At 43.7% G+C, this 10,510-nt stretch overlaps 1 protein-coding gene across 1 annotated transcript in view; it reads left to right on the top strand.

The window, feature by feature from the left end:
• Positions 1-907: 907 nt before the first annotated feature.
• The window catches only part of LOC139416564 (kinesin-like protein KIF1A), a 146,445-nt gene continuing 136,842 nt past the window's right edge, over positions 908-10,510 (top strand). The window contains exon 1 of the mRNA XM_071165380.1: positions 908-995. The gene's annotated coding sequence lies outside the window, so the exon portion shown is untranslated. The remainder of the gene's footprint in view (positions 996-10,510) is intronic.

Below are 10,510 nucleotides of genomic sequence, written 5' to 3'. Positions count from 1 at the left end.
GTTAGCGAGGGATGAACGTTGCCAGACAGTATGCTTACCCCTCCCCTCCCTTCCCCCCTCTCTCTCTCTTTCTCTCTCTCTTTCTCTCTCTTATTCTTTCTCTCTCTCTCTCTCTCTCTCTCTCTCTCTGTCTCTCTCTCTCTCTCTCTCTCTCTCTCTCTGTCTCTCTCTCTCTCTCTCTCTCTCTCTCTCTCTCTCTCTCTCTCTGTCTCTCTCTCTCTCTCTCTGTCTCTCTCTCTCTCTGCCCAGTGCTCAGCCCTCCCCCTCTCTCTCTCTCTTATTATTTATCTCTCACTCTCTCTCGACCCAGTGCTCAGCCCTCCCCTCCCTTCCCCTGTCTCTCTCTCTCTCTCTCTCTCTCTCTCTCTCTCTCTCTCTCTCTCTCTGCCCAGTGCTCAGCCCTCCCCCCACCCTTTCCCCATCTCTCTCTCTTTCTCGCTCTCGCTCTCTCTGTTTCAATTCAATTCAAGGGCATTATTGGCTGTTTCTCTCTGCCCGAGGTTCAGCCCTCCCCTCCTCCTCCCTTTCCCCTCTCTCTCTCTCTCTCTCTCTCTCTCTCTCTCTCTGCTGCATTGATGCTGCTACCTCCCTCAGTGATGACATCACCAGGCTAGAGAACAGTTCAGCATCCTTCCTGTAGGCAGCAGGCAGGCAGTCAACAGAACAGAGACATTTTGTTTCCCAGCAATCAACGCAAAACCCTTCTTGTTTTATCAAACCCTCCCTGGACCCCAGGCTATAGCAGGGTTTCTAGGCTATACTGTAATATACCCTCTAGCGGTCGTGATGTTCTTTCTACCTTGAGTCTTCTTCCCGCTTGGAGGGAGGAAGGGAGAAAACAAGGGAAGTGGGCTGGCAGCTGGTCTGTGACAGTCAGACAGACAGAGAGAGAGAGAGAGAGAAAGAGAGACAGAGCCAGAGCTGGAAGACAGACAATTAACAGAAGAGGAGAGCAGAGCAAACAAGCTTCTTAAACCGGACGGGGCATTAAAGAGGTAGGATCCATTGTTCTGGTGCTAATGCCGTATTCATGGGGCAGTGTTTGTTTGGCGTTGCGTCTCCCGGGGCTGGGAAGGGAAGGATTGTGATGGGGTGCGGCTATAGAGGAGCTGTCAGCTCAGACCATGTAGGATGGATGGAAAACTAGGGGCTTAAATATAATAGATCATTTTCTCTATTTTCCCTATTTATTGTCCTTTTGTAGTATAATGTTGAGCTGGTTGACAATAAGAATGTCATTCAGGAGGTAGGCAAGTCAGCAACATCAGTTGACAACCTCATTTAGAATTTGCCTTTTTTATTTTTTCATAACGTTACAATTGAATTGTGCCTGGGACAATGTAATAGCCCTACACGTTGAATTATCCTGAAATGTCCGTTTCAAAAGACAGCCTACGTCTAAACTACAGGCATATGTTGTAGCTTATGATATTAAAAAAAACAAATGACGTGGGGAGTAAATTATAGGCTAACATTAGATCGTGATAAATTCCCATGATGCACGTCCCGTTCACCTGCGTCTTATTTCACACAACTCTTATATCCTCGTAATTACAGTCTCTCTCCCAACAAATGGTGGTCAGATGCGTTCTCATGTCAGATTATGCCTAAAAGCCAGCCCATACCTGTAATAAGGTAGAGGGGCAGGTAACCCACTCGGTTAGAGCGTTGGAAGAGTTGTCAAGAGGTCTCTAGTTCGTAAGGTGAGAAATCTGTCGCACTTGAGCAAGGCATTTAACCCTAATTGTTCTTGAGCAAGGCATTTAACCCTAATTGTTCTTGAGCAGGGCATTTAACCCTAATTACACTTGAGAAAGGCATTTAACCCTAATTGCTCTCGGGTTGCCGTTGATAATTGCAGACCCCACTATCCGAGGGTCTCGGGGAGTTTTGGGACATCAGACATGAGCATTAATACGTAATGAATGTGTCGGGACGACTCAGGCAGGCCGTTTTTCTCAGCCATTCGAAATCATGAATCAACATTATTTTTTGATGGATACATACAAAGAAATGTCAATAGAAAACAGGCCAAATTAAACGGAAGTGCAGTTAGTTTGCAGTCTTTTTACATTCAGTTTGAAGTGATTGTGGTAGCTGTGTTGTTGGCTAGCTCCTCTGAACAACATTCTTGACGAGTGAGCACAGTTTCTATGCCAGGTGAAATCGCGCCTCATTAGCTCATTGTTATGGATGTATCCAAATATATGTCACTATAAAACAGCTTCAACAAATGCAAATGCAGCTACTTTGCTGTAAATTAGCCGTAGTTAGCTAGCAAGCAAGGGATAAGAACGTTGCCAGCCAGTATGGCAATAGAACATTTAGAACCAACGACTGAGTCGTGTCCATAGATACAGAACCAACATACTGAACGACTGAGTCGTGTCCATAGATACAGAACCAACATACTTAACGACTGAGTCGTGTCCATAGATACAGAACCAACATACTGAACGACTGAGTCGTGTCCATAGATACAGAACCAACATACTTAACGACTGAGTCGTGTCCATAGATACAGAACCAACATACTGAACGACTGAGTCGCTTCCATAGATACAGAACCAACATACTGAACGACTGAGTCGTGTCCATAGATACAGAACCAACATACTGAACGACTGAGTCGTGTCCATAGATACAGAACCAACATACTGAACGACTGAGTCGCTTCCATAGATACAGAACCAACATACTGAACGACTGAGTCGTGTCCATAGATACAGAACCAACATACTGAACGACTGAGTCGCTTCCATAGATACAGAACCAGCATACTGAACGACTGAGTCACTTCCATAGATACAGAACCAACATACTTAACGACTGAGTCGTGTCCATAGATACAGAACCAACATACTGAACGACTGAGTCGTGTCCATAGATACAGAACCAACATACTGAACGACTGAGTCGCTTCCATAGATACAGAACCAACATACTGAACGACTGAGTCGCTTCCATAGATACAGAACCAGCATACTGAACGACTGAGTCACTTCCATAGATACAGAACCAACATACTTAACGACTGAGTCGTGTCCATAGATACAGAACCAACATACTGAACGACTGAGTCGTGTCCATAGATACAGAACCAAAATACTGAACGACTCGGTCGCAGTCTCTAGCAACCGAAACCGATAGAACTAACAACCAGTCGGCTCGGGTAGCAACCTTAGATTTAGTCTTAGGCCTAACAATACCCGTGTCAATACATCTTCCAAACACCGGCTTCTCTGGTGTTATCACTTCCGTAACCACAGGTTGACATTATGTCAATGACATTTTTCTAAACAGTATCCGTTACCTTCTATTCTACCTTTTATAGTTTGATGGGCCAAGCTGAAACATAATGTTGGACTGGTGCATGTCGGCCAGCCTACAAAACACATCAGAATTGTTCTGTATTTTACCGTTGCAATGAAATCTATGCCATTTCACCAAAGCAATCTGAATTGATTTCTCAATTCACACCAGCTCACGTATATGTCCAGGGCTACTGCTAGGTCTACATGGAGGTCATACTACTATAGACTGTGAGAGGTCGTACTACTATAGACTGTGAGAGGTCGTACTCTACTCCTGGTAGGTCTACATGGAGGAACGTACTACTATAGACTGTGAGAGGTCGTACTACTGGTAGGTCTACATGGAGGTCGTACTACTATAGACTGTGAGAGGTCGTACTACTGGTAGGTCTACATGGAAGTAGTACTACTATAGACTGTGAGAGGTCGTACTACTATAGACTGTGAGAGGTCGTACTACTGGTAGGTCTACATGGAGGTCGTACTACTATAGACTGAGAGGTCTTAATACTATAGACTGAGAGGTCTTACTACTGGTAGGTCTACATGGAATATTTTGGGGTTAACATTATATGACATACAGTAGATGCTACTTGCTCTCATTTTGGGCGGCAGACCTACGATTCCAAATCACAACGTCATGGGAGTGGGACTGTTCGTGGGCCTATTTGTGAGAACTGATTCAAATGATTCATTACAGCTTTTTAGTACCATACTCAGTCAAATCGTTATAGTCCCAGGTTACAATTGGTTATGGTAATGATTTACCATTGGGAACTGGTTGAAATGGTACATGATGCTACATGATCAAAAGTATGTGGACACCTGCTCGTCGACAATCTCATTCCAGAATCAAGGGCCTTAATCATGCCGCTATGACAGACTCCCTTCTGGGAAGGCCTTTTTGGAGATTTTCTTTCAATTCAGCCACAAGATCATAAAGTCACTGGGCTCTTCGGTACGGGTCATTCTATTGTCAATGTTTGTCTATGGAGATCGCATGGCTGTGTGCTCGATTTTATACACCTTTCAGCAATGGGTGTGGCTGATATTGCCGAATCCACTCATTTGAAGGGGTGTCCACATACTTTTGTATATATAGTGTATATTGAATGCCATGTACTGTATGCCCTTATCAGTAGACCTATTCAAGGCACCCTATGGGCCTTTGGGTCTTTGGGTCATTAGCCATTCAGGATACAGGAAACACACCCTGGTCTGGTGTGACAAAGCAGTTTTTACACCATCAGTCATTAGTGTTCAATATGCTACAGGCTTATCAATATGCTACAGGTTTATCAATATGCTACAGGTTTATCAATATGCTACAGGTTTATCAATGTGCTACAGGTTTATCAATATGCTACAGGTGTATCAATATGCTACAGGTTTATCAATATGCTACAGGTTTATCAATATGCTACAGGCTTATCAATATGCTACAGGTTTATCAATATGCTACAGGTTTATCAATATGCTACAGGTTTATCAATGTGCTACAGGTTTATCAATATGCTACAGGTTTATCAATATGCTACAGGCTTACCAATATGCTACAGGTTTATCAATATGCTACAGGCTTATCAATATGCTACAGGCATGTCAATATGCTACAGGTTTATCAATATGCTACAGGTTTATCAATATGCTACAGGTTTATCAATATGCTACAGGTTTATCAATATGCTACAGGTTTATCAATATGCTACAGGTTTATCAATATGCTACAGGTTTATCAATATGCTACAGGCTTATCAATATGCTACAGGTTTATCAATATGCTACAGGTTTATCAATATGCTACAGGCATGTCAATATGCTACAGGTTTATCAATATGCTACAGGTTTATCAATATGCTACAGGCTTATCAATATGCTACAGGCATGTCAATATGCTACAGGTTTATCAATATGCTACAGGTTTATCAATATGCTACAGGTTTATCAATATGCTACAGGTTTATCAATATGCTACAGGTTTATCAATATGCTACAGGTTTATCAATATGCTACAGGTTTATCAATATGCTACAGGCTTATCAATATGCTACAGGTTTATCAATATGCTACAGGTTTATCAATATGCTACAGGTTTATCAATATGCTACAGGTTTATCAATATGCTACAGGTTTATCAATATGCTACAGGCTTATCAATATGCTACAGGTTTATCAATATGCTACAGGTTTATCAATATGCTACAGGCATGTCAATATGCTACAGGTTTATCAATATGCTACAGGTTTATCAATATGCTACAGGCTTATCAATATGCTACAGGCATGTCAATATGCTACAGGTTTATCAATATGCTACAGGTTTATCAATATGCTACAGGTTTATCAATATGCTACAGGTTTATCAATATGCTACAGGTTTATCAATATGCTACAGGTTTATCAATATGCTACAGGTTTATCAATATGCTACAGGCTTATCAATATGCTACAGGTTTATCAATATGCTACAGGTTTATCAATATGCTACAGGCATGTCAATATGCTACAGGTTTATCAATATGCTACAGGTTTATCAATATGCTACAGGTTTACAATATGCTACAGGCATGTCAATATGCTACAGGTTTATCAATATGCTACAGCTCGTCGACAATCTCATTCCAGAATCAAGGGCCTTAATCATGCCGCTATGACAGACTCCCTTCTGGGAAGGCCTTTTTGGAGATTTTCTTTCAATTCAGCCACAAGATCATAAAGTCACTGGGCTCTTCGGTACGGGTCATTCTATTGTCAATGTTTGTCTATGGAGATCGCATGGCTGTGTGCTCGATTTTATACACCTTTCAGCAATGGGTGTGGCTGATATTGCCGAATCCACTCATTTGAAGGGGTGTCCACATACTTTTGTATATATAGTGTATATTGAATGCCATGTACTGTATGCCCTTATCAGTAGACCTATTCAAGGCACCCCATGGGCCTTTGGGTCTTTGGGTCATTAGCCATTCAGGATATAGGAAACACACCCTGGTCTGGTGTGACAAAGCAGTTTTTACACCATCAGTCATTAGTGTTCAATATGCTACAGGCTTATCAATATGCTACAGGTTTATCAATATGCTACAGGTTTATCAATATGCTACAGGTTTATCAATGTGCTACAGGTTTATCAATATGCTACAGGTGTATCAATATGCTACAGGTTTATCAATATGCTACAGGTTTATCAATATGCTACAGGCTTATCAATATGCTACAGGTTTATCAATATGCTACAGGTTTATCAATATGCTACAGGTTTATCAATATGCTACAGGTTTATCAATATGCTACAGGCTTATCAATATGCTACAGGTTTATCAATATGCTACAGGTTTATCAATATGCTACAGGTTTATCAATATGCTACAGGCTTATCAATATGCTACAGGTTTATCAATATGCTACAGGTTTATCAATATGCTACAGGCTTATCAATATGCTACAGGTTTATCAATATGCTACAGGTTTACCAATATGCTACAGGTTTATCAATATGCTACAGGTTTATCAATTCAAAACCTGCTCCTCTTATTCTCTGTCCCCAACGCCCTAGGCGACCAGTTTTGATAGCCTTCAGCCGCACCCTCATACTACTCCTTCTCTGTTCCGCGGGTGATGTGGAGGTAAACCCAGGCCCTGCATGTCCCCAGGCACCCTCATTTGTTGACTTCTGTGATCGAAAAAGCCTTGGTTTCATGCATGTCAACATCAGAAGCCTCCTCCCTAAGTGTGTCTTACTCACTGCTCTAGCACACTCTGCTAACCCTGATGTCCTTGCCGTGTCTGAATCCTGGCTCAGGAAGGCCACCAAAAATTCTGAGATTTCCATACCCAACTATAACATCTTCCGTCAAGATAGAACTGCCAAAGGGGGAGGAGTTGCAGTCTACTGCAGAGATAGCCTGCAAAGTAATGTCATACTCTCCAGGTCCATACCCAAACAGTTCGAACTACTAATTTTGAAAATTACTCTCTCCAGAAATAAGTCTCTCACTGTTGCCGCCTGCTACCGACCCCCCTCAGCTCCCAGCTGTGCCCTGGACACCATTTGTGAATTGATCGCCCCCCATCTAGCTTCAGAGTTTGTTCTGTTAGGTGACCTAAACTGGGATATGCTTAACACCCCGGCAGTCCTACAATCTAAGCTAGATGCCCTCAATCTCACTCAAATCATCAAGGAACCCACCAGGTACAACCCTAACTCTGTAAACAAGGGCACCCTCATTGACGTCATCCTGACCAACTGGCCCTCCAAATACACCTCCGCTGTCTACAACCAGGATCTCAGCGATCACTGCCTCATTGCCTGTATCCGCTACGGAGCCGCAGTCAAACGACCACCCCTCATCACTGTCAAACGCTCCCTAAAACACTTCTGTGAGCAGGCCTTTCTAATCGACCTGGCCCGGGTATCCTGGAAGGACATTGACCTCATCCCGTCAGTTGAGGATGCCTGGTCTTTCTTTAAAAGTAACTTCCTCACCATTTTAGATAAGCATGCTCCGTTCAAAAAATGCAGAACTAAGAACAGATATAGCCCCTGGATCACTCCAGACCTGACTGCCCTCGACCAGCACAAAAACATCCTGTGGCGGACTGCGCTAACATCGAATAGTCCCCGCGATATGCAACTGTTCAGGGAAGTCAGGAACCAATACACACAGTCAGTCAGGAAAGCTAAAGCCAACTTCTTCAGGCAGAAGTTTGCATCCTGTAGCTCCAACTCCAAAAAGTTCTGGGACACTGTGAAGTCCATGGAGAACAAGAGCACCTCCTCCCAGCTGCCCACTGCACTGAGACTAGGTAACATGGTCACCACCGATAAATCCATGATTATCGAAAACTTCAACAAGCATTTCTCAACGGCTGGCCATGCCTTCCGCCTGGCTACTCCAACCTCGGACAACAGCTCCCCCCCCCCCCCGCAGCTACTCGCCCAAGCCTCTCCAGGTTCTCCTTTACCCAAATCCAGATAGCAGATGTCCTGAAAGAGCTGCAAAACCTGGACCCGTACAAATCAGCTGGGCTGGACAATCTGGACCCTCTATTCCTGAAACTATCCGCCGCCATTGTCGCAACCCCTATTACCAGCCTGTTCAACCTCTCTTTCATATCGTCTGAGATCCCCAAGGATTGGAAAGCTGCCGCAGTCATCCCCCTCTTCAAAGGGGGCGACACCCTGGACCCAAACTGTTACAGACCTATATCCATCCTGCCCTGCCTATCTAAGGTCTTCGAAAGCCAAGTCAACAAACAGGTCACTGACCATCTTGAATCCCACCGTACCTTCTCCGCTGTGCAATCTGGTTTCCGAGCCGGTCACGGGTGTACCTCAGCCACGCTCAAGGTACTAAACGATATCATAACCGCCATCGATAAAAGACAGTACTGTGCAGCCGTCTTCATAGACCTTGCCAAGGCTTTCGACTCTGTCAATCACCGTATTCTAATCGGCAGACTCAGTAGCCTCGGTTTTTCGGATGACTGCCTTGCCTGGTTCACCAATTACTTTGCAGACAGAGTTCAGTGTGTCAAATCGGAGGGCATGCTGTCCGGTCCTCTGGCAGTCTCTATGGGGGTGCCACAGGGTTCAATTCTCGGGCCGACTCTTTTCTCTGTATATATCAATGATGTTTCTCATGCTGCGGGCGATTCCCTGATCCACCTCTACGCAGACGACACCATTCTATATACTTCCGGCCCGTCCTTGGACACTGTGCTATCTAACCTCCAAACGAGCTTCAATGCCATACAGCACTCCTTCCGTGGCCTCCAACTGCTCTTAAACGCTAGTAAAACCAAATGCATGCTTTTCAACCGTTCGCTGCCTGCACCCGCACGCCTGACCAGCATCACCACCCTGGATGGTTCCGACCTTGAATATGTGGACATCTATAAGTACCTAGGTGTCTGGCTAGACTCTAAACTCTCCTTCCAGACCCATATCAAACATCTCCAATCGAAAATCAAATCAAGAGTCGGCTTTCTATTCCGCAACAAAGCCTCCTTCACTCACGCCGCCAAACTTACCCTAGTAAAACTGACTATCCTACCGATCCTCGACTTCGGCGACGTCATCTACAAAATTGCTTCCAACACTCTACTCAGCAAACTGGATGCAGTTTATCACAGTGCCATCCGTTTTGTCACCAAAGCACCTTATACCACCCACCACTGCGACTTGTATGCTCTAGTCGGCTGGCCCTCGCTACATATTCGTCGCCAGACCCACTGGCTCCAGGTCATCTACAAGTCCATGCTAGGTAAAGCTCCGCCTTATCTCAGTTCACTGGTTACGATGGCAACACCCATCCGTAGCACGCGCTCCAGCAGGTGTATCTCACTGATCATCCCTAAAGCCAACACCTCATTTGGCCGCCTTTCGTTCCAGTTCTCTGCTGCCTGTGACTGGAACGAATTGCAAAAATCGCTGAAGTTGGAGACTTTTATCTCCCTCACCAACTTCAAACATCTGCTATCCGAGCAGCTAACCGATCGCTGCAGCTGTACATAGTCTATTGGTAAATAGCCCACCCATTTTCACCTACCTCATCCCCATACTGTTTTTATTTATTTATTTTTATTTTTCTGCTCTTTTGCACACCAATCTCTACCTGTACATAACCATCTGATCATTTATCACTCCAGTGTTAATCTGCATAATTGTAATTATTTGCCTACCTTCTCATGCCTTTTGCACACAATGTATATATAGACTCCCCTTTTTTCTACTGTGTTATTGACTTGTTAATTGTTTACTCCATGTGTAACTCTGTGTTGTCTGTTCACACTGCTATGCCTTATCTTGGCCAGGTCGCAGTTGCAAATGAGAACTTGTTCTCAACTGGCCTACCTGGTTAAATAAAGGTGAAATAAAATTAAAAAAAAAATCAATATGCTATAGGTTTATCAATATGCTACAGGTTTATCAATATGCTACAGGCATGTCAATATGCTACAGGTTTATCAATATGCTACAGGCTTATCAATATGCTACAGGTTTATCAATATGCTACAGGTTTATCAATATGCTGCAGGTTTATCAATATGCTACAGGCATGTCAATTTTATTTTACCATTATTTAACTAGGCAAGTCAGTTAAGAACAAAATCTTAATTTCAATAACAGACTAGGAACAGTGGGTTAACTGCCATGTTCAGGGGTATTCTCCTATATCTCCTGTGTTCTCCTA

This window comes from Oncorhynchus clarkii, chromosome 1 (genome assembly GCF_045791955.1).
Source record: "Oncorhynchus clarkii lewisi isolate Uvic-CL-2024 chromosome 1, UVic_Ocla_1.0, whole genome shotgun sequence".
In the NCBI taxonomy this organism is placed as follows: domain Eukaryota; kingdom Metazoa; phylum Chordata; class Actinopteri; order Salmoniformes; family Salmonidae; genus Oncorhynchus; species Oncorhynchus clarkii.
The sequence above is the reverse complement of the archived record's forward strand: the minus strand, read 5'-3'. Positions and strand labels throughout refer to the sequence as shown.